This window comes from Canis lupus, chromosome 22 (genome assembly GCF_011100685.1).
Source record: "Canis lupus familiaris isolate Mischka breed German Shepherd chromosome 22, alternate assembly UU_Cfam_GSD_1.0, whole genome shotgun sequence".
NCBI lineage: Eukaryota > Metazoa > Chordata > Mammalia > Carnivora > Canidae > Canis > Canis lupus.
Genome location: NC_049243.1, coordinates 41,904,027 through 41,926,919, shown reverse-complemented (window position 1 = coordinate 41,926,919; position 22,893 = coordinate 41,904,027).

Sequence of the window (22,893 nt, the reverse complement as noted above, 5' to 3'; positions counted from 1 at the left end):
AGAGACACAGGCAGAGGGAGAAGCAGGCTCCATGCCAGGAGCCGGGACTCGGGGCTTGATCCCAGGACTCCAGGATCATGCCCTGGGCCAAAGGCAGGCGCTAAACCACTGAGCCACCCAGGGATCCCCCATTGGTTCACATTCTAAATCAATAATAAAATATTACGATCAGATCAGGAATGATTAATTATTCAATAAAAGTACATGTTTTTAAACATATTAGCTTGAACTGTTCTCTGGTTAGGATTCTTCATAATATTGAAAAGCTGAATCAAAGAGGAAAAGGTATAGCCATTAATGCAAAGAGATGGATGTTTTACTGGGTGAATTTTCATTCACATTCAAAGTTAAATTACTTAATTTTTTCAATCTATGTTCTAGGCTTTTATACATTATTATAAAATGTTAAGCAGTTTTAATTAAAGTATGTGTTGTTTTATATGTTTGAAAGTTAATTAGTATATTCAGACAGCATTAATCAGAAACTCTATACATATTTCTCAAATATGTTAATCTTATCATTGTCATCTCTCTCTCTTTTTTCACCTTTGTTAAGTGTATTTGAGTGTATTTCTTCTAATAGTGCTACTAACCCCTGCATTTCTTTTTGCGGCTTCTTGGGTTTTTTTTTGTCAACATATCCAGACAATGGATAACCCAGAGGTAGTAACATTGGATCTATACCAAAAATTACCATCAAAACACTGATGGCTCTGAGCTTTCAAGGTTTCAGTCATTGATGCTGTTTTATTTATAGAGACAGGTTCTACTTACTTGACTGCTATGTCCAAACTTTTAAATGATTAGCTGGTTTTCATAGTTAACTAAAAGGACAAAAATAGTTATAATTATTGTAATATGAAACTTTCCATTAGAATGATTTTTTTAGAAATTCTTAGAGAAGAAGGAATAAACAGAACCTTGAAGCATTCATTCATCTAATTAAATATGTGAGAGGAGTTTTTAGCCTCTCGACTTTTTTTTTTTAATTTTTTTTTATTTATTTATGATAGTCACACAGGGAGAGAAAGAGAGAGGCAGAGACATAGGCAGAGGGAGAAGCAGGCTCCATGCACCGAGAGCCCGATGTGGGATTCGATCCCGGGTCTCCAGGATCGCGCCCTGGGCCAAAGGCAGGCGCCAAACCGCTGCGCCACCCAGGGATCCCGTAGCCTCTCGACTTTTAACATCTCCTATGGCTCAACCCATTTCCACAGCAGGGAAATCTGGAATGTTTTCCCTGGAGAGAACTTTGGTAAGTCTCTACTAGTCTTGGTAGCTATAAACAATGTAATTTCAATGCTGAAGTATCTTCCTCAGTTTGCTCAGGACTGTTGAGTTTCATGGAACCAGAACTTTCAGCCAACTGTGATGAGTGGTCAATGGATGCAGTAATTGTGGCTGTTAAGTGTTTTATTTATTTATTTGTATTTTATTTTATTTTTTTAGATTTCATTTATTTAGTCATGAGAGACATAGAGATAGGAAAAGCACAAACAGAGGGAGAAGCAGGCTCCCCATAGGGAGCCCCATGAGGGACTTCATCCTGGAACTCTAGGATCACTCCCTGAGCTGAAGGTAGATGCTCAACTGTTGAGCCCCCTGGGCATCCCTGTTAAGTGTTTTAAAGGAGGCTTGGTAGTAATTATGTCAATAATTGATATATTTGAATTTTATTAGTATAATAAAATATACTTATGATATGGAAAAGACATACTTCTCTCTGCACTGCTGGGGACAACCTCTGATAAGGTTTTGAGATTTTGGTTAATACAGAAAAAAAAAAATCCATCTGATTGAAAAGAATTGGCCCTTTCCAAATGGGGCACTCAAAATCCTAATATATTCCTTGCATTGTGTCTCTCTTCCAGTAAAACTCTCCTTTCCTACCCAAGATTCTTGAACTTTTATAGTTATCATTTTCTTGCTTTTCTTAATAGTTTACTACCTATTACTATTACTACCTACTATTCTTGCCTTTCTTAGTAAAAGAGTTGTTTTGTCTGTTTGTGAACTTTATAGAAATGGAAGGTAGTTATTGTTTTTTGTTTTTGTACGTCTTATATATTTTATATTTTCATTTCATTAAAATAATGTACTCATTTATTTATTATACAGAGACATTTGCTTTGTTCCCAGTTTGGGGCCATAGTGAGTGCTATGAACTTTCTTGTACATGTATTCTGGCACATATGTACATGGTTTCCTCTAGGCTATATACCCAGGAGCAAAAATACTGCGTCATCATGTTTGCATATTTTTAAATTTACTAAGTAATGCCTATTTTCCAAAGTATTTTTGCCATTCACACTTTGGCCATCAGTTAAGGCAAATTCTGTTTGCTCTACATCTTTATAGGCACTTAATTCTGTCCACCCTTTTCATTTTTGCCAGCTGGTAGTATCTCATTTTGGTTAAAAATTTTCCTTACCCGATTACTACTGAAGATGAGCACAAGGAATCTTACTTTATCAACTCATTATTTACTCTTTATTGCCTCTAGATCAATGACTTAGAGTCCGTTTTCAGAACAGGCCTAGCAGAAAAAATAAATCTTGCTTAGTGAGAAAATATTGTCTTCACTAAATGAATTATGGGATCTGGCTAACATGTTTGGCAGGATAAAAGGAAAAACATGAAGAAATTGATTTTGCGGGTGTTGTACGAGAAGGGCTTTTCATCATATTACATTATTTTTGCTTCTCTAGAGTTCTTTTCAATAAGTGAAATTGGCTTCATCATTTATTTATTTTTTTATTGCCTGCATAATACAGTTAGAATGTAAGCTTCTGCTGGCAGGAAGCCTGCCTGTCTTGTACACTGCTCTACTGGGCCCAGTGGCAGCACTTGTCACAGATCAGGTACTCAGTGGTAACTGAATTCTCTAATATAGGCTGCCAAGTGGAGCGTACAATGGAGTCATTATTCCTCTAGTTGTGGAGATTATACTTTTCCATGTACAGGATTATTGTCATGTGTGTGTGAGAGAGTACATGTATATTCTATAAAAGGCTTATGATTCTGTGCAGGTTTGTCATTTCTCAGCCTCTCTCTTTTTTTTTTTTTTTTTTTTTTTAAGTAATCACTATACCCCATGTGGAGCTTGGACTCATGACCCCAAGATCAAGAGTGGCATATTCTACCAACTGAGCCACCCGGTGCCCCTATTTCTCAGCCTCTTTTAATGAAATTTCCACATGAATGACTCCTTTCCAGAGAGATGCATTTGGTAATTCTGTAAACTTATGTGGAATCCAATCACCTTGACCTTAACTGATGGAGTGAGAGTAGACATCTCCAATGGAAGATAAGCTATAGTCTGATTTGCGTCATATGATGTGACCTGGCTCAAAACCTCAAAAACATGTGTGTAAATTCATTCTGGGTGATGCCTGGGAGAAATTACTGTTTTTCCTCTTATGGAGCTTATCAAGTGGTGACCAGTTGCTAAGGGGGATCAACTGAAAATAACTTTCAGAATGAACCTTACAGTATTTTGTGAATCTTCCTGGCTCAGACAGATATAAAATAGAAAGAGTATGAAATAATAAATTTATAACATAAAATAGGAAGTAATATTTTTATTTTTAAAATTTTTTAAAAGATTTTATTTATTTATTCATGAGTGACACACACAGAGAGGCAGAGACAGGCAGAGAGGGAAGCAGGCTCCCCATAGGGGATGCTAGCTAGACTCAATCCCAGGACCCCAGATTCACAATCTGAGCCAAAGGCAGATGCTCAACCACTGAGCCACCCAGCACCCAGGTTCCCAGAAATAATATTTTTAAATAGAAGAAAATATTGTTGACAAAATGTAGAAGTTGATTCTTCAGAAGAAAGTCATATTACATTGTGATTCATGTCTATGGTCACTTTAGAAAAAAGGTAAACTATCTTAGAGACTTGAGTTGGGCATTAATTAACATAACAAACCAACACTTTATAAATCTGGTTAGTAACTTTTTTCTTACTTCTGTCATATGAGTAGCTCTCACATGTAAAATGCTTTGTAAGGAATACAGTTTCATTAAACTCAACAAATAATTAAATTACACTTTAAAGGTTGAGATTTGATTATATATGATTGATCATACATTTTCTCAGCTTTATACAAATAAATTTTAATATTTATCTGGATCAATGTTGAATTCATTTAATCTCTTAAGTAAATTAACTCTACTTCCCAGAGGTCTCATCTCCAAATGTGATCAAATTAAGGCTTCAACATATGAATTTGGAGAGTACACAAACATTCAGTCCATCACAACTTCTTCCTGGTTGCCACTATAACTGGTCTGTCCAAATCTACAAGGATCCTTTCTTTCTATTCCCCAATGTTCCAACAGAGTATTTATTATACTCAAAAAATATATGCATGGGGCACCAGGGTGACTCAATTGGTTGAGCATCCAACTCTTGATTTCGGCTTGGGTTACAGGATGGAGCCCCAAGGCAGGCTCCATGCTCAGCACAGAGTCTGCTTGGGATTCTCTCTCTGCCTCTTCCTTTGCCCCTCCTTCTGCTTGCACTTTCTTTCTAAATAAATTCATTAATTAAAAAAATTTTAATATGCCACTTCCTAATGTTACATTTAATTGGAATCCTGTTATTCTTACATTAAAAGTAAAATAATCAACAAATCTCTTGTGGTAGAAATTAAAAGCCCAGACTTAAAATTAGTTTTAAAATACTTTCAAAAAATCTTCTATCATCAGCTAAAGTACATCACAGGAAAGAAGGATGAGAATTCTCATCTTGAGATCACATTCCATTTTCTTTCTACAACTTAAGTCCATCTTTATCTCCTTCTGATGAAACTCAAGGTAATCTGAAAGTACTGATGAAATCTTTGGAAACCCTCACAATGTTTGGGCAGATGGAAACTTTCTATCAATACATATTCCTGTTTTATTATGACAGCATTGATTTCTTCTTTCTTCCCTTTATGGCTATACCTTCCACAAATGTATATATTCTCATATTAAAGTGCTTTTCAGAAATCATTGTAACTACAATAGCTATTGTTAAGGCATTGGAAAGAATTTACTACTACAGTGATTAGCCTAGAGTTTTCCAGTTCTCTACCATAAACCCTGAGAGTGGTTGATGCACATATTCATAGAAGTTTCTCAAGGTTTCATCATGGTCTTCAATTTGTTGTGAGTTATTATATAGGATAATAACTTTCCTCTCTGAGCTAAAGCCTCCATAAGGTAAATACTTTTACATTCAGCTGGTAAGTCTGATTTTGTATTCATTTCATAGAAAATTTGTTTAGTTACCTAAATATACTTTTCAAATTAAAGTTACAATACTATCTTTGTAAAAAGCCAAAATCTTTTATGCATTATAAGCATATAAATTTGCAAATATGCAAAACTTCTTTCTTTCTTCTTTTTTCTTTCTTTCTTTCTTTCTTTCTTTCTTTCTTTCTTTCTTTCTCTCTTTCTTTTTCTTTCTTTCTTTCTTCTTTCTTTCTTTTTCTTTCTCTTTCTTTCTTTTTCTTTCTTCTTTCTCTCTTTTTTTTTCTTTTTATTTAAATATTTTATTTATTTATTCATGATAGAGAGAGGCAGAGACATAGGCAGAGAGAAAAGCAGGCTCCCTGCAGGAACCTGATGTGGGACTCAGTCCCTGGAGTCAGGATCACACCCTGAATCAAAGGCAGATGCTCAACCACTAAGTCACCCAGGCATCCTGCAAAACTTCTTTCTTAATGCAATAGCATTAATAGTAGGGACTTGATACTCATAAATATTTCTCTGCTTAGTGCAAAATCTTCTCAGGCTTAAAAAATGCTTATCCATTAAGGGAGAAGCTTATTACCAACTCAATTAATTTAGAATACTTACTACAGGAGGTTTAGGCTAGATGTAGTAACTGGATGTGCCACTGTAAACCATAGTTTTTATGGTCATATGGATAAATTCATTACTCCAGGAAGTATGCAATCACTTAGCATACATGTTGGACTTAAGTTACACCTATTCCTTAATCATCTGTCTATTTATAGAAATATGCAGCTCCACTCCAGCTTCACTATTTAATTAGCAAATTAAGTTACATAAATATCTTTTTAACTCTGAAGACTTTAAAATTAATAGAATCTCTAACTACGTATATTTAAATTAACGACATTTAGCCCTGATAAGTTCTTGCTTTTTTTTTTTTTTTTGTATTATTAGTCTCATGGAACAGTTAAAGATAATTAAAATGATATTCAATTGAATTTCAACTATTTTGCATGGTTTTTATTTGACAAATATGATTATTAAGCTGATATCCTTCCTTGAGTCAGAGAAAATCTTCCAACTTTTGTTTATAATGTTAACTAATTTCTATATACTCCATTGATAAGTTTGCCAATAATATCACATAAGTAAGAGGGCTCAAAATAATAATATTTTTCCCTCTACTAATCTTATTAAATTTTCTGTGTTAACTTCCCCTATATTTGGTTATTATGGAGTTTATATAGATTCAAAGTGTTTTAATTAAATATAGCCATTATTTTCCTTTTTAAAGATTTATTTATTTATTCATGAGAGACACACAGAGAGTGAGAGTGGCAGAGACACAGGCAGAGGGATAGCAGGCTCCTCGCAGGGAGCCCAAGCGGGACTCGATCCCAGATTCCAGGATAATGACCCGAGCCGAAGGCAGGAGCCCAACTGCTGAGCCACCCAGGCATCCCCATTATTTTCATTTTGATGCTCAAATTTTCATGATTTTTTTCTGCTTGGCTTCTTTGTGCCTTGGCATGAGTCTATTACTACTTAGAAATGTTCTTTTCTTTTGACTCAAAAAATATTATGTAAAAAATTTTAAACAGAATTTTTAAAATAATTAATGTTTTGTTAAACATTAAAATAATTGATTCTGTTTGTACATTCTTGCTCCAGACATGGAATAAACCAGTTCTACAGAAATCCCTGGTTACTTTCAACTAAAAATTAGTATTAGAAAACAAGATCTAAGTATAGGCTGACTTGATCTGAATACATTGCAATGACAGATCTAGAGAGGCCTTTTAGGAGATAGATCATTTTAAGAAAATATGTAAAAGCACCTCTATATTTTTTTCTTTCATTTTTCTGTTTCTATCTTACACTTGGTAACTTCATTCCTAATGAAAATGACAAACTTCCTTGTTTATGTGAGAAGGAAATAGAGGATAACAATTTGATACTAATGTGAGTAACGACAGTACTGAATAAACTCTAGGGTCTATCTATATTTCCTGTTTTGTTTTGTTTTGTTTTGTTGATGCACCTGGATATGTGTGCACAGTCAATTTATGCTTTTTAAATGTCTCATTAATCATCATTCTCTGTGACTCTGTAAGTGCTTATCTGATAGACTGTTTAGTCAACTTCTCTAATTTTCTTTCCACTTGAGGTCATTGGGTTTTACTTGGTGATCATATTCAGCAACTGGAAGAGAAACAAGAACTCCCCCTACTAGTATACTTCAAGATGATAAGGAAATTCCAGCATGTTAATCCCAAAAATTCTGTAAAAGAATTTCATTTTGGGGTACCTGAGTGGCTCAGTCATTAAGCATCTGCCTTCAGCTCGAGTCATGATTCTAGGTGTTAGGATCAAGCCACAGCTCGGGCTCTCAACTCAGCAAGGAGTCTGTTTCTCCCACTTTGTCAGCTCCTCACCACCCCTGCCACTTGATTGTCTCTCTCGCTCTCTTTCTCAAATAAATAAATAAATAAATAAATAAAATCATTAAAAAGAAGAATTTCATTTTGCAACTGTTTATCTACATTGTGACTTATTACAGAGTTAGAAATACTTATATATAAGTTCTAACTTGATAAAGTTATATCTATAATTAGACAAACTTTCTGCATATTACTCTTTAATATTTACTACTATGTGACATTTATATTCTATTTTCAACAAAATTTTAAATTGATCAAATTCTCTTTTGAATTAAAGCTTTTTAATTTATCTTGTTTTCTTTTCTGATCTTCAAAGTTTTCTTTTTTTTAAAATTTTTTTTAAAATTTTTATTTATTTATGATAGTCACACAGAGAGAGAGAGGCAGAGACATAGGCAGAGAGAGAAGCAGGCTCCATGCACCGGGAGCCCGACGTGGGATTCGATCCCGGGTCCCCAGGATCGCGCCCTGGGCCAAAGGCAGGCACCAAACCGCTGCGCCACCCAGGGATCCCCTCAACTTCATTCTTAATTAGAGAAAGGTAAACCCAGACCACAATGAGATACCAATTTACATTAAAAAATTAGACAATACCAAAGATCTGATGAGTGATTCAACGATAACTCTGCATACATACAGCTATTGGAAATTTGAATGAGTACCACTGCTCTGGGAAATGGGTATATATTTTTTGTAAATTGGACCATTTTCTCATCGTATTGCATACCTTTTCAATCTCTAGATTCACCGCTACTTGGCACAATTGAAAAAAAATGAACAGATGTACATGTAGCTGGAGCTTAGTGAGAGAATGGGTTTGAACACTGAGACAAAGAAGTCTCCTGTCATTAACTTCAATACATGGACCCTGAACTTTATGTCCAACTAATATTCGATAAAGGAGGAAAGACTATCCATTGGAAGAAAGACAGTCTCTTCAATAAATGGTTCTGGGAAAATTGGACATCCACATGCAGAAGAATGAAACTAGACCACTCTCTTGCACCATACACAAAGATAAACTCAAAATGGATGAAAGATCTAAATGTGAGACAAGATTCCATCAAAATCCTAGAGGAGAACACAGGCAACCCCCTTTTTGAACTCGGCCACAGTAACTTCTTGCAAGATACATCCACGAAGGCAAAAGAAACAAAAGCAAAAATGAACTATCGGGACTTCATCAAGATAAGAAGCTTTTGCACAGCAAAGGTTACAGTCAACAAAACTAAAAGACAACCTACAGAACGGGAGAAGATATTTGCAAATGACATCAGATAAAGGGCTAGTATCCAAGATCTATAAAGAACTTATTAAACTCAACACCAAAGAAACAAACAATCCAATCATGAAATGGGCAAAAGACATGAAGAGAAATCTCACAGAGGAAGACATAGACATGGCCAACACGCACATGAGAAAATGCTCTGCATCACTTGCCATCAGGGAAATACAAATCAAAACCACAATGAGATACCACCTCACACCAGTGAGAATGGGAAAATTAACAAGGCAGGAAACCACAAATGTTGGAGAGGATGCAGAGAAAAGGGAACCCTGTTACACTGTTGGTGGGAATGTGAACTGGTGCAGCCACTCTGGAAAACTGTGTGGAGGTTCCTCAAAGAGTTAAAAATAGACCTGCCCTAGGACCCAGCAATTGCACTGTTGGGGATTTACCCCAAAGATTCAGATGCAATGAAACGCCGGGACACCTGCACCCTGATGTTTATAGCAGCAACGGCCACAATAGCCAAACTGTGGAAGGAGCCTCGGTGTCCATCGAAAGATGAATGGATAAAGAAGATGTGGTCTATGTATACAATGGAATATTACTCAGCCATTAGAAACGACAAATACCCACCATTTGCTTCAATGTGGATGGAACTGGAGGGTATTATGCTGAGTGAAGTAAGTCAATCGGAGAAGGACAAACAGTGTATGTTCTCATTCATTTGGGGAATATAAACAATAGTGAAAGGGAATATAAGGGAAGGGAGAAGAAATGTGTGGGAAATATCAGAAAGGAGACAGAACATAAAGACTCCTAACTCTGGGAAACAAACTAGGGGTGGTGGAAGGGGAGGAGGGCGGGGAGTGGGGGGAAGGGCACTGAGGGGGCACTTGATGGGATGAGCACTGGGTGTTATTCTGTATGTTGGTAAATTGAACACCAATAAAAAATAAATTTATTAAAAAAAAACAAAAAAACAAAACAAAAAAAACTCCAATACATAAGTTTGCGTTGAAGCAGCAGTAAGTCCGAGTTAACACTGAACATGAGGTCAATGTTATGTATCTCCAAATATCCTGGTAAGTCTAATTAATGAACTATAGCACAGTGTACATAGGGGTCAATGAGAATTGGAGGTCCAGTAAGGAAGGCAGGGACTCAGAGAGTGGTATCACACTTAGGTTTGGATATGGTGGTACAAAGGGTCAGGAAATCATTTTTACAGGACCCAGGCAGTAAGGTGACATTCATCTCTATTGAAAGGTTTTGGAGAAATAAAATTAGATCCTCATAAATGCATGGAGACACCAAAAACAAAAGTGGAAAAGGAAAAGTGTTCATCGATACCAATAGACACTCTATTTATGCATAGAAGGGAATTGAGGGAGCAAAGGGGCTGCTTTCGACAGTTCCTGATATATAGAGGAATCCTTCTCTGATGGAACGTTATCAATTTCTCTGTTACCTACATAAAGAGGCAAATCATTACTTGCAATAATTATTTTTAAATTGTTTATTTACAGAGAACATATTTAGTTGTATTCCAAAAGTCATACATAGTTGAGGATGAAATGCTTTACCAGGCAATCTATTTGACTATTAAATTGTAGTAATCTGCAGTCCAGAGATTGATGCCATGTAATCACCGATGAATGACTGAACGTTAAACTGCCTAGTGTCATAAATCAGTTTTTATGTTACAGGTCTCATTCAGGTGTGTTTTTAATCTAAACTTAGAGACTGAGTTTAATAGTGTGTGAAGAAAAGCAAAGACAAACCCTTTTTCACAGGGGCATATTATATTTCCTTTGTGCAATATGAAAGTGATGCTTTTACTTTATACTGCAAGAATGTGGTTTCTCTCAAAGCAAATGAAAATTAACATTAAAAGCAAATTTATTGTCTTTGTTCAACTAACACCAAGAGAATAATATGTGTGGAAATTTTAGGAAAAGAAAAAGGCTTAAACTTCTTTATTAACCACTTAATATTTCTTTATATTCTCAGAATTGGATTAGCAGTTTCAAATCTCATTCAAGATTTTTAGAAAGACACTAAATAACAAGCTTTTAAGACTTTGAGCAGTAACACAGGATGCCAGAGTAAATGGAACAATATCAAAGTTTTGAAAAGTAAAATTAGAAGATTAGCATTCTGTTCATACCTATTCAAAAGCCATAAAAATTTTAGCTGAGTTGGGACGCCTGGGTGGCTTAGCGGTGGAGCATTTGCCTTCGGCTCAGGGCATGATCCTGGAATATCGTGATGGAGTCCCACATCGGGCTCCCTGCATGAAGTCTGCTTCTCCTGTCTCTGCTTGTGTCTCTGCCTCTCTCTCTCTGTCTCTCATGAATAAATAAATAAAATCTTAAAAAAAATTTAGCTGAGCAAAAATCCTAAAGTTTTCCAAAATGCATATATATTATTTATATATTATATGATATATATTTATATAGAATAAAATATATGAATATAAAAACAGAAAGTGAAATGAACTCGAAAAAAATTAAAAGAGCATCATACAGTCTAGTTGTTTTTAAATGTGGCTGGTCATTAGAATAGCATAGGGAGTTTTGAAGAAAAAAACAATAACTCGACCCGACCATTTGTATTTTTTAAACACTTTAAAATAATTCTACTGTGCAGCTGAGCTTTAAAAGCTGACAAAGTTTGGTAGTTTTAGTGATATATATGGAATTCTATTAAATTCTCTGTGGACTAATCATGATATATGGAATTAAAGTGAATAATAGTTACTTAATCATAATAGAAAAAGAAAATGTTTATCTGTTTTCAGGATCAATAGACAGACCAAAAAACAAAAGATAATTATGGTTGTAAATCATAATCCAAATATGATTAACCTAATGATGGAAACATAATAACCTAAACTTTAAGGAGCAAGGTGAGTGATGCAGTGGGTGAAAATTCTTGTGTGCATAGGTTTCTATTGCTTACAACTATATAGCTCAGTCAACAATGTTTGAATTTATTAAATCAGGTAGTAAGGAATGGACATTTTCAAAGATTTAAAACTTTTGAGTTAGAAAGATATTTACTAATGAACTAAAACTAATAGCAAAACCAAGCAGAATGAAAAGGGAAAGAAATTTATTTTAGTAAGTAAAGAGCACCACAGTCTGTCATCAGTGATGCAAAATTTCAAAAACAGTATTTATAAGCAATCTGTGCCAAACTATGTTACTAATGCATAAGTAAGAAGAGGAGAAATAACCCCTAGCTATGCTCTAAAGCAATGAACTAGTCTTAGGGTAATCCTCTAAAATTTTAAAAGTAGTATTAAAAATAAATTCAAAAGATAATTGTGGTAGCATTTCTGAGACTAGTGAAGGAAGAATCATAGATCAGACATATCTTCCTGACTAAAACAATTAAAACACAAAGTAAAGACGGAATGGTTTTCATGCATCAGGTATCAAAATACAAGGCTGTGAAACCTGGGAAACAGCAAATGGCCAATGGTTCTTCAGGAAGAGTCAGCCTAACATCTTGCTGATTTAGGAGAAAGAATCTGTCTTCTTTCTGAATTGAGAGATGATGCTGGGAGACTGGAGAAAACAAGGTGACAAGAGTTTGTAGAACGGATAACCATAGAAGACAAGTCTGCCCCGAGAAGGAACTCTGATTATCTACAGGTATTCCCTTTGAGTCTTTAGCTGAGTACTGATCTGTGCATGTACGTGAGGAAACCAGCCAGGGCTCAGATATGAAAAACTTAATGAATTTAAGGTAGCAAGCCTCATAGTTTATGTGTGACCAGGAATAGTTTTTGTTTGACCTAGACAGCATGAAAAAAACAAAAACAGAAACCAACCAACCAAACAAAAACTCTTCCTAATTCTTTGTTTAGTATACTCAGAAGGGAAGTGGGGCAAAATTGGACCTGGCCTGAAGGCTGTTTTTAATATTGCCTAACAAAACTTAAATGCAAGCTTGAAGGAATCAAACTATTACCAAGTAATTTAGATGTATCCCAGAATAATACTCAAGAATGTTTATAGGGATAAAAAATATATATACTACCATCAATTTAAAATCATAAGGGATCCCTGGGTGGCGCAGCGGTTTAGCGCCTGCCTTTGGCCCAGGGCGCGATCCTGGAGACCCGGGATCGAATCTCACGTCGGGCTCCCGGTGCATGGAGCCTGCTTTTCCCTCTGCCTATGTCTCTGCCTCTCTCTCTCTCTCTCACTGTGTTCCTATCATAAATAATTAAAAAAAAAAAATTTAAATCATAAGACCAAGTATCCATCAGAAATTATCAGGCATGCAAAATTATACACATATATTTTAATAAATATATATTACATTTAATAAGTATATAATACATATAAAATAAATGTATATATTTATAATAACACATAAATAAAATTACATATGTATAATTCATATATATGCTGAAGTATCTATTTTATCTCAATTACCTCAATTATTCATATATATCTGAATTATCTATCTATATGAATTATAGATCAAAGCTCTAGACATAAAAATTCACTGTAAAATAAAAAATACATAAGCCAAACATTAGCCAGCACAGAAGAAACAATTAGTAAACTTGAAGGCATAACAGTAGACACCATCCAAAATTAAATGCAGAAAAAAATAATAGAAACAGAATGATCAGAGAAACAAGGATCTGTGGAGCAAATTCAGGTAGCTTAATGTATATATTATTGAGGTTCCTAAAAGAAAGGGGGGTCAGAAGGAAAAATATTTGAAAAAAATAATGGCCAAAGTTTTTGCCAACCTCTGCTCAATAGATTTATATTAAGAGAGTTATTTGGGATGCTTGGTAGCTCAGTCAGTTAAGGTCTGCCTTCAGCTCAGGTCATGATCCTGGAGTCCTGGGATCAAGCCTGGAATCAGGCTTTCTGCTCACTGGGGAGTCTGCTTCTCCCTCTCCCTCTCTGTTCCTCCCTCTTCATGTACTCTCTCTCTCTCTCCTGAGGGGGGGGGGGAGGAAAAGAGAGAGTTAGTTATGTAACAACTGCTGGCATTTATCAAGAGCTTAAACTGTATCAAAACTCTGCTACTGGGGCATTTGGTTTCTGCTCTGGTCATGATCTCCTGGTGGTGAGATGGAGCCCAGCATCCAGCTCTGTGCTCAATATGGAGTCTGCTTTAGATTCTCTCTCTCCCTCTCCCTATAGCTTGTGCTATTTCTCTCTCTCAAATAAATAAATGAAATCTAAAACAAAACAAAACAACTCTGCTGCACACTAGAAATTAACCACATTTAATAATTCACTATTATTTTTTTCCATTTACAGATGAAGACATTATAACTCTGAGATAGGAAGAGACTTGCTCAAGATCATAATGAAAGCAGATGTGAAAGAGGTATAATTCAAAAACAAGTTAGGTTTGACCTCCAGTTGCAGAATTACAACCATTATGCTAAGCAGCCTCATATTTTAATTAAACTTAATTTAAAATTAATATGATATATGGGAACATGATATCTGTATTCAGCAAATGAAACTGAAAGCCACTGATTTAAAACCTTAATGGAGGGAAAAAATGAGATGAGTTTTTTAATCTTTTAGTGTGCTACCTGACATTGCTTTGCTGTTACTATTTCACAGACCAAATCCCAATGCAGGATTTTTAACAGCCTTTTTAACCATAAACCTCTCACTTCACTTCCTCATCATTGTTTCCTTAGAGCTACTGAAGTAACAGATAAAATGTAAGAGAAAAAAAGCCTTTGAGAAGACTAAATTGTTTTAAAATTTATCTTTTAAAATATTTGTGTAAAATTTATAATTACATTAATTATAAAATCTATTTGAAATTAAAATTTATTTTAAAAATTAATAGGGAGAAAGGAGATGGCAGGTATTTTAAGTATCTAGAGATTGGAAAAAAATTGGAAAAGTTTTAGATAAAAAGTATGAAGTTTTAGAGGCAGCTGCCAGGTGAGAAAAAAATTATGAAAACTCTCATTATATTGTGTAAGTCTCCACAGTGTCCTCAAGACTTTTTTTTTCTTTTGGTATAATGTCTACATATTTCAAAAACTTTTGGGAATTGGATTAATGTGAATGTTACAATGTATGAACTAGAACCTCAGGTCAAGTAAAACAAGGTTGGCTTTTCTCTGGGTTATTTACATTGGTGGCAAACATTCCATGCCGTTCATTACATTTTTTACCTCTTCTGATTTTTTTATCATGGAAGGCACATTCAACATTAGTTGCTTTTCGAGAAAATATATGAGTTTATTCCTTTATCTTGTCAGCCTTATATTCCTCATATTGAGATGGTTTCTACTTTTGTGGAAACTTTCTCACAAAGCTTGAATTTGTTTTCCAAGAAGAGAATCCTTTTAGACTTCTTTAAAGACCTTCTTTATGCATAAGCTTCATATCCTGGTATTAGCTGTGTAATATGAATCCATTTCTAGTGACAATTCTATCTATGGCTGAGCTGCCAGCCTGCATTATGGCATCTATTTACAAGAATAATACACAACTTTAAAATTTCCATTAACAGCCAACCTTCACATTTTCTTTAAGATAGAGTTACCTTATAAGCTTAAGGAGTTACTAGTTTGTGGGAAAAGAGAGCTTCAATTTTTCATTTTTTAAACAATGAACTTAAAATATTTTCTTTCTGTACTTTTGATCATGCAGAAGATAATATTACTATAAAGAAGCTATTTGGGATCCCTGGGTGGCGCAGCGGTTTAGCGCCTGCCTTTGGCCCAGGGCGTGATCCTGGAGACCCGGGATCGAATCCCACGTCGGGCTCCCAGTGCATGGAGCCTGCTTCTCCCTCTGCCTATGTCTCTGCCTCTCTCTCTCACTGTGTGCCTATCATAAATAAAAAAAAAATAAAATAAAAATTAAAAAATAAAAAAAAGAAGCTATTTATTTTTATTTATGTTTAATGGACACACAAATCACTGGGTATTTTGCTATAGTGCAAGTCTGTATATCTGATAGTGTAGATTTCTACCAAGCTCCTAAGTGATATCAGTAAGGCTGGCCTGCAGGTCATATTCTGAGGGCAGGGAGCTACAGAGTAGTGAAAAAGGGGAAAAGGAAGCTGGATCTCAATATGTCCACGCAGAATAAAATTATTTCACTGTCCTGGATTGACTCACTGGAGAATTGTTGAGTGAAAGAGAAATCAGTTTAATATATCTCTAAACCACTACTTCCCACCACCCCCATTCGATTCCTAGTAATTATACCTATTAGCATCCACCTTAACTAATACATGTGGCTTCTATCCTTAAGTTTGTTCAAGATCTAAGATGGCAGCTGAAAAGCTAGTCATTGTCTCTATGTTCTATATTGGCAGCGGAAACAGGAAGGCAAAGGAGACTGCCTTTTTTCCCCAAGGAGACTTCCTGAAGTCCCACACAATACTTTCTTTCATTTGTATCTTATTGTCCAGAGCTTAGTCACATGCACCTACTTTTCTGAAAGGGAGGCTGAGAATTATAGTTTTGATTCTGATCAACTATGGTTTACAAATAGGAGGACCACAGAATTTATTGTACAACTAGAATATATTGATAGTGAAATTGGGTGCTATTAAGAATAATCCTGAAACAAGAAATTTAACACAACTCTGCTTAGGCAAACTGGAGTAGATTTACGGCTTTCTTACAAAATAGTGAAGAAAGGATATTGGAATAGAAAACTAGTAGTTGCTATCACATAGGTTTCCCCGAGAATTGTTTGGAGAGCAAATGTGAGAGGATTGAGGTAAAACATGCTTTAAAGTAGCTTTCCTTAAAATGCTGGTTTGACTCCTAGAGGGTATCATTATACATTTTATTTATAAAGTCCCTTTTCAGGTACAGAGTTTCTTCTGAATGATCAAAGATTAAGCATGGAGTAGGACAGACCCTTAGAGAAACTATGCTTTTTATAACTGAGAAATGGTGTTATGGAAAGCTAGGGCTATATCCAGGAAGTGCTACTTATTCATGGTGGGAGCAATACTTATATGCTGCCAAAATGGCAAGTATCAGAGTCTGATATATGATGGAGGCTGGTGTTGTGTTAAAAGCCCAGCCCCTGAGATCATTTGAGTCCTTTAAGGAAATAGCTCTGTGATGACTGTGTCGAAATGTCCAAATATACATGGGCATGAGGGATCCAGTGAGCTATAAAGTAGCTAAAACATGAATATCTATCAGAAGGCTTATAAAGAGATGTCTGTATATATCATGTGGCTACAGATTTTGGTGTAGGGAACTCTGACCAAAGCACTTTGGACACACAGGTGGACCAGTTTGATACAGTTTCCCGCTGTGCTAACTTTAATTGAAACCTTTTTCTGAACTTACCCTGACACAATGTGACCATTCTCTAGTTTTGCGTGTGTGTGTGTGTGTGTGTGTGTGTGTGTGTGTGTGTTCTGCTTACATAAACTAGCTGGGCAAGTGGAGGAGAATGACTAGCTTTCACTCTTTAGAGGAGGTAATGCACAGTTTGGAAGAAGGGCCTGCTGGCAGTTCCAGCACAGACCCTGACAGGCAGTGTGCTAGAGGAGCAAGTGCAACAGCTAAGTGTCTTACAAACATGCCAGTTGCATTTTGGGAATTTGGGTATGGATGCTCTTACTCAGGCTTTCCATTACTAACTGAAAAAGTCAGAAAGACATAGCACAGGCAGACCTTGTCTTACTGGGCTTCACTTTGTTATGCTTCACAGATGTTGCTTTTTTATTTTTTTATTTTTTTTATTTTTATAAATTGAAGGTTTGTGATTCCAGTAAGTCTCTTGGTGCCATTTTTCCAACAGCATTTGGTCATTTTATGTCTCTGTCACATTTTAGGAATTCTTGCAATATTTCAAACTTTTCCACTATTGTATATTTTGTTATGGTGATCTGGGGTCAGTGATTACAATTCACTGAAAGTTTAGATGATGGTTAGCATTATTTAGCAATAAAGTATTTTTAAATTAAGGTATGTACATTGTTTTCTTAGACATAATGCTATTGTAAACTTAGTAGACTACAGTATAGTGTAAAAATAACTTCTATATGCACTGGGAAACCAAAAAGTTTTTTGACTCTCTTTATTGCAATATTTGCTTTATTGTGGTGGTCTGGAACCAAACCCGTAATATCTCCCAAGTCTGCCTGTAAACCAAAAAACAGGTGACCAAGTAACCTCTTAAAATTGTGATTTCCCCAAAGCAAAAAATGCGAACTGTGATAAGAAATCATCTCTGGTATCTTAAAGGGCTGAAGGCACTAAAAATATGCCGCGAACAGAAAATGTTCTGAAAAAGGGAGTCTTTCTTCTGTCTTTCTCTAATAACTTCACTTCAGGTCACTCTGGCAGTTTGCAATCTTCTTCAAACAGGCAGGGCCCTGAAAGGAGTTGGAGATGGAAGCAAAGAAAGAAAGATTTTGAAGAACAATCATCCCAGATAATGCATTAGGTATTATCACTACGCTTAAATAATTCTAGGCAAACACATGGCCTCTACCGCTTTATAAAATGACTGTCCCTTGTGGCTTGTTTGCCTAATCCTATTCATAAATGCTTTATGTAATCACCAGAGAAGTATTTCCTGAATAACTAAAGAGCACAATTTTGTTTGATTTGAAAGTGTCACTTTTATATTTTGATCAGATCCAAGAGACCTGTAGGGATGCATAGAATAGAACAGATTCTAACTTCAGACAGCATGCCTACACCACATCTCAAATTAGAATTCCCAGGAACTATTGACATGATGGGGGGGAAGATGTTTAGAAGTCATTTGGAGTAGATTCTAAGAGATATTCAATGACAAAGGTGTTATAAATCAATTTAGTTACTCTCCATTATTGGGCAAGTGTTTCGGGTTTATTATGGAGCAGATCTCAGCAATATGAATATTGATTCCCTCTCATAAATGGACCCATTTGGATGCCATTCAAATGAGTTTTTACAAGGGGAACAGAATAATTTAATACAAGAGAAAGGAGGAGTAAAACACAATGCTGAGGAGAGTATAGCTAAAACATTGACTTCCTCCTCATTCTAGGCTAGCAATTGGGGTTAATTACCTCTGTTGAGATGAGCAAAAAAAAAAAAAGTAGATAGAGGCATAATGGACAGATTTTGAGGTGAGGATAGATTGAGGAGAAAAAAAAATAGAATATTCTGGGCCAAAGATTGAGGATATTCTCCAAAGATAAATGAATTTTGCCAAATTACAAAGCAAAACTCACTAGTGGGGTGCTATTCTAATTAGTAACCTGAAGTTCATCTCAATAATGGAAAACTATATGAATTTGTAACTGCAAAAATAGATAATTGATATTTCCCAATGAATAGCAATATCTGGTTTTGACAACATTGCATAATAATCAATTTGGTCTTATTAAAAATGGCTCTAAAACTGATCTGTAACCAATTTATCTGGTCCCAGATGGCATAAGAAGTCAAACTTAAATTTAAGACTCTTTTCTGCAGTACTGGCTTACATAAATGCTATTTAAAAGTTACTGGAATTAGAATATATGGACAACTTGTCCTTAGAATCCTCTAGTCAGAATACAGGAAACGTTATGTTGTTATTAAATCATTTCCCCTTAAACTCAGGCTTAACTAACCAGGAACAAAATGTCATAGTAGTTGCTCATTTGCTTGAGGAAATAGAGAACATATATCACATTTTTACACATCTCTAATGCCACCAGAAATAGTGTCACTGACATTTCAGCTTGTTCCTTGGAATTTGAAAAGGAATGAAAAGAAAAGAAACATAATCTTATCTACCCATTGATATCTTCTTGCAGATGAATGTGTATAGTAAATGAGATGAGGCATTGAGGACATTATAGAGGAAAATTCTAGGAATGCAGCCAGTGGAGTGTGCTGAATTGAACAAGTTCTAGAACTTTTAGTTGGGAGAATGTTTAGTCATATCTCATTATTAAGAACTTATAGATTTTACTAAATATTTTAAGATAATTTTAGGGAACAGATTATGCAGTGGAAGGTAGTGTCCATGGATTTTTTTTTGTTACTTATCACTCTTATTGATGTATCTTTTTCAATATTCAATTAATTACCCCATATAAAAGAAATTACAGAAGATGTAAATTACATTTGTGCCTGTATGTGTGTAAATTATCATATAAATATATACATATATATTAACTTCTATCGATCTAGCTCTAAAAAACACAGTATTCTAATTTTTAAAAGAGGGGTGTACTTGTGGGTACTCTGATATACAATTTTTATTTCAAGCTTTTTGTATGCCTGCTTTACTATTTAATATCATAATGGGAAATATACAACAAAGCAATGTACTTTTTAAAAATAAGATTTATTTATTTTAGTGTGCGTTTGTGCTAGTGGGGGGAGGGGTGAAGGGAGAGACTCTTCAAGCAGACTCCCTGCTGAGGTTGGAGCCCCACACTGGGCTCAATCTCAAGATGCATGAGATAAGGACCTGAACCTAAACCCAGAGTCCTTGGCTTAATTGACTGAGCCACCCAGGTGCCCCACCAATGTACTTTCTTTTCATATTTGCACCATAGAACAATATTTCAATGTACTAGGGAAATGGCACTTTTGTAAAATAAAATAATTTAGAATTAGACATCTCAGTGTTTAATACTTATGTGATTGTGATAGAAATTTGGTTTTCAAATCTCCTCTTGCAAAGTTATCCCATTTCCTTTCAAACTGGCATGACAAAGCAAATAAAATCTGATGAGTTCCAAGCTTCTTAATTAGATTACTAACAATTAGATTCTAAAATAAAGGGAGGAGTAGAGAAAATAATTAATTAAGAATAACCCAGGTAGGGATCCCTGGGTGGCGCAGAGGTTTGGCGCCTGCCTTTGGCCCAGGGCACGATCCTGGAGACCCGGGATCGAATCCCACGTCGGGCTCCCGGTGCATGGAGCCTGCTTCTCCCTCTGCCTGTGTCTCTGCCTCTCTCTCTCTCACTGTGTGCCTATCATAAAAAAAAAAAAAAAAAAAAAAAAAAAAAAAAAGAATAACCCAGGTATAGACTGTCTAAATACAGTGTGAACTGATGTCTTTAAGAATTACGATTTAGGTAGAAAGGAATGTGGATTGGCATATAGCTGTTATAGACTCATGGCTACCTGTTCATAATTGCCTAAGAATCCTTTTCCATCCTGTTTCTTACTTATCTTCTAGAAACTAATTTGGAAAGACATCTTTCAGTTGCGATAATTGAGCAGCTTTCTACAGCTACAAAACTTCTGCATTAAAAACTGAAACAATCTTGAGAGAACAAAATGTGACCTCTAAATAACAGCTTACTTTAGAGACCTCTGGAATAAAACTACAGGGATCCTTTTACATCCAATAGAGGAAAACCTGTTTATTTGCTCTACTTTATTTCTATCCAAAAAAGATTAAAAATTAAAGTATAATGTTCAAGTGATTTACTAGCCGTAGGGATGGAAGAGTAGGTGAGTAAGATGGAGTAGTAAAGAATTCTATTGCCAATAATTGTGCAAATCTTACAGAAGGGACACAAGTGATTTTGATAGAATTTCCTTTCAATTTCAATTATTTCACCCATATATAAATAATGACTTTAGGAAAATATTGAGTCAATGGAAAGTCAATGCATGACAAACAACAAAAATATGTGTAATTATTAGATTACTACATCATTAACTTTTTGTCATGGCCTGTAGTCAATGAAGTGGAATGAAAACAACTTAGATTTTTTTTTTTTTTAAGATTTTATTTATTTATTCATGAGAGACACAGGGAGATAGAGAGAGGCAGAGACACAGGCAGAGGGAGAAGCAGGCTCAGTGCAGGGAGCCTGACGTGGGACTTGATCCCAGGTCCCCAGGATCACACTCTGGGCTGAAAGCAGCACTAAACTGCTGAGCCACCCAGGCTGCCCACAACTTAGATCTTAAAGGAAGTCACTTGTCTCTTCTGCTAAAGGATGAAGTGTAATTGACTATAGCACCTTAAATATCTGGCTAGAAATGTAGTGTATAGAAGTTCTTTTGGCCTGATGCCTAACAAGCAGAAATTTGGTAACGTCTTTATCTCAACCAAAATATTTGATTCTGCTTGTATCCTTTGCATTCATTTATAAGTTCTTTTTATTTAGTATTGAAAGGACTATTGAAGGTGTCATTTATTTTAGCCACACAGATCAGCATCAGCTGCAAAGCATGAGTGAGGCGATCTTGAAATAACAAAGATGCTAAGTTAGTATATTTGCTAATAAGCAATTTAATAATTTGCAGTTCAGTATAATGACAAACACAAAGCCCTATTTCTCATGAACAGCAAAGTGTTTTGACTTTCTCAGGTCATTTGGAATCAAATTATAGAATGGAAATAATGATCCTGATTTTTGAGTCTAGGATTATATGTTCAACAAAACTGGCTGTACCTAGACACTGTCTTACATAAGCGAACTTGAATTTTTTATATAAGTAAAACCCACATTTTTTTCTTATAAATTGAGATGATTTTTTGAAATATTTGATTACCAATTTATGGTTAGTTTTCTCCAGAAAACAGGGTGCTGCTTTAGGATAGTTATCAATATCTAAAATTGTGTTACTAAGCAGTGACAAAATAAGTCTGCAGGAGATACAGCAGCTGCCTATTCCATAAACCAAGTTACATGGTTTTTATGAAAATAAGAAAAAAGAAAAACAGTTTTAACTTCTCTGATCATTTTAGGAAGACATTGATTTAAAGAGATTATATACTGCTTTCCTGAAATTACTAATATACAGCAGGGGCATTGACACTGAAGACCATATTACCAGCAGCAATAATCTGCTTTTGGACCAGATACTATTAATCAAGATCTCTCTGTTTTTTTAGTTTTCTTTGATATTGTTCAATGATATCTTATAATTTTCTCCACAAAACTCATGGAAGTCTTTTGTTACATTTAAGCCTATGGATTTTTAAATGCTATTTTAATATTATATACTTTGTGCGCATTTTAATATGTATATAATGTTGATA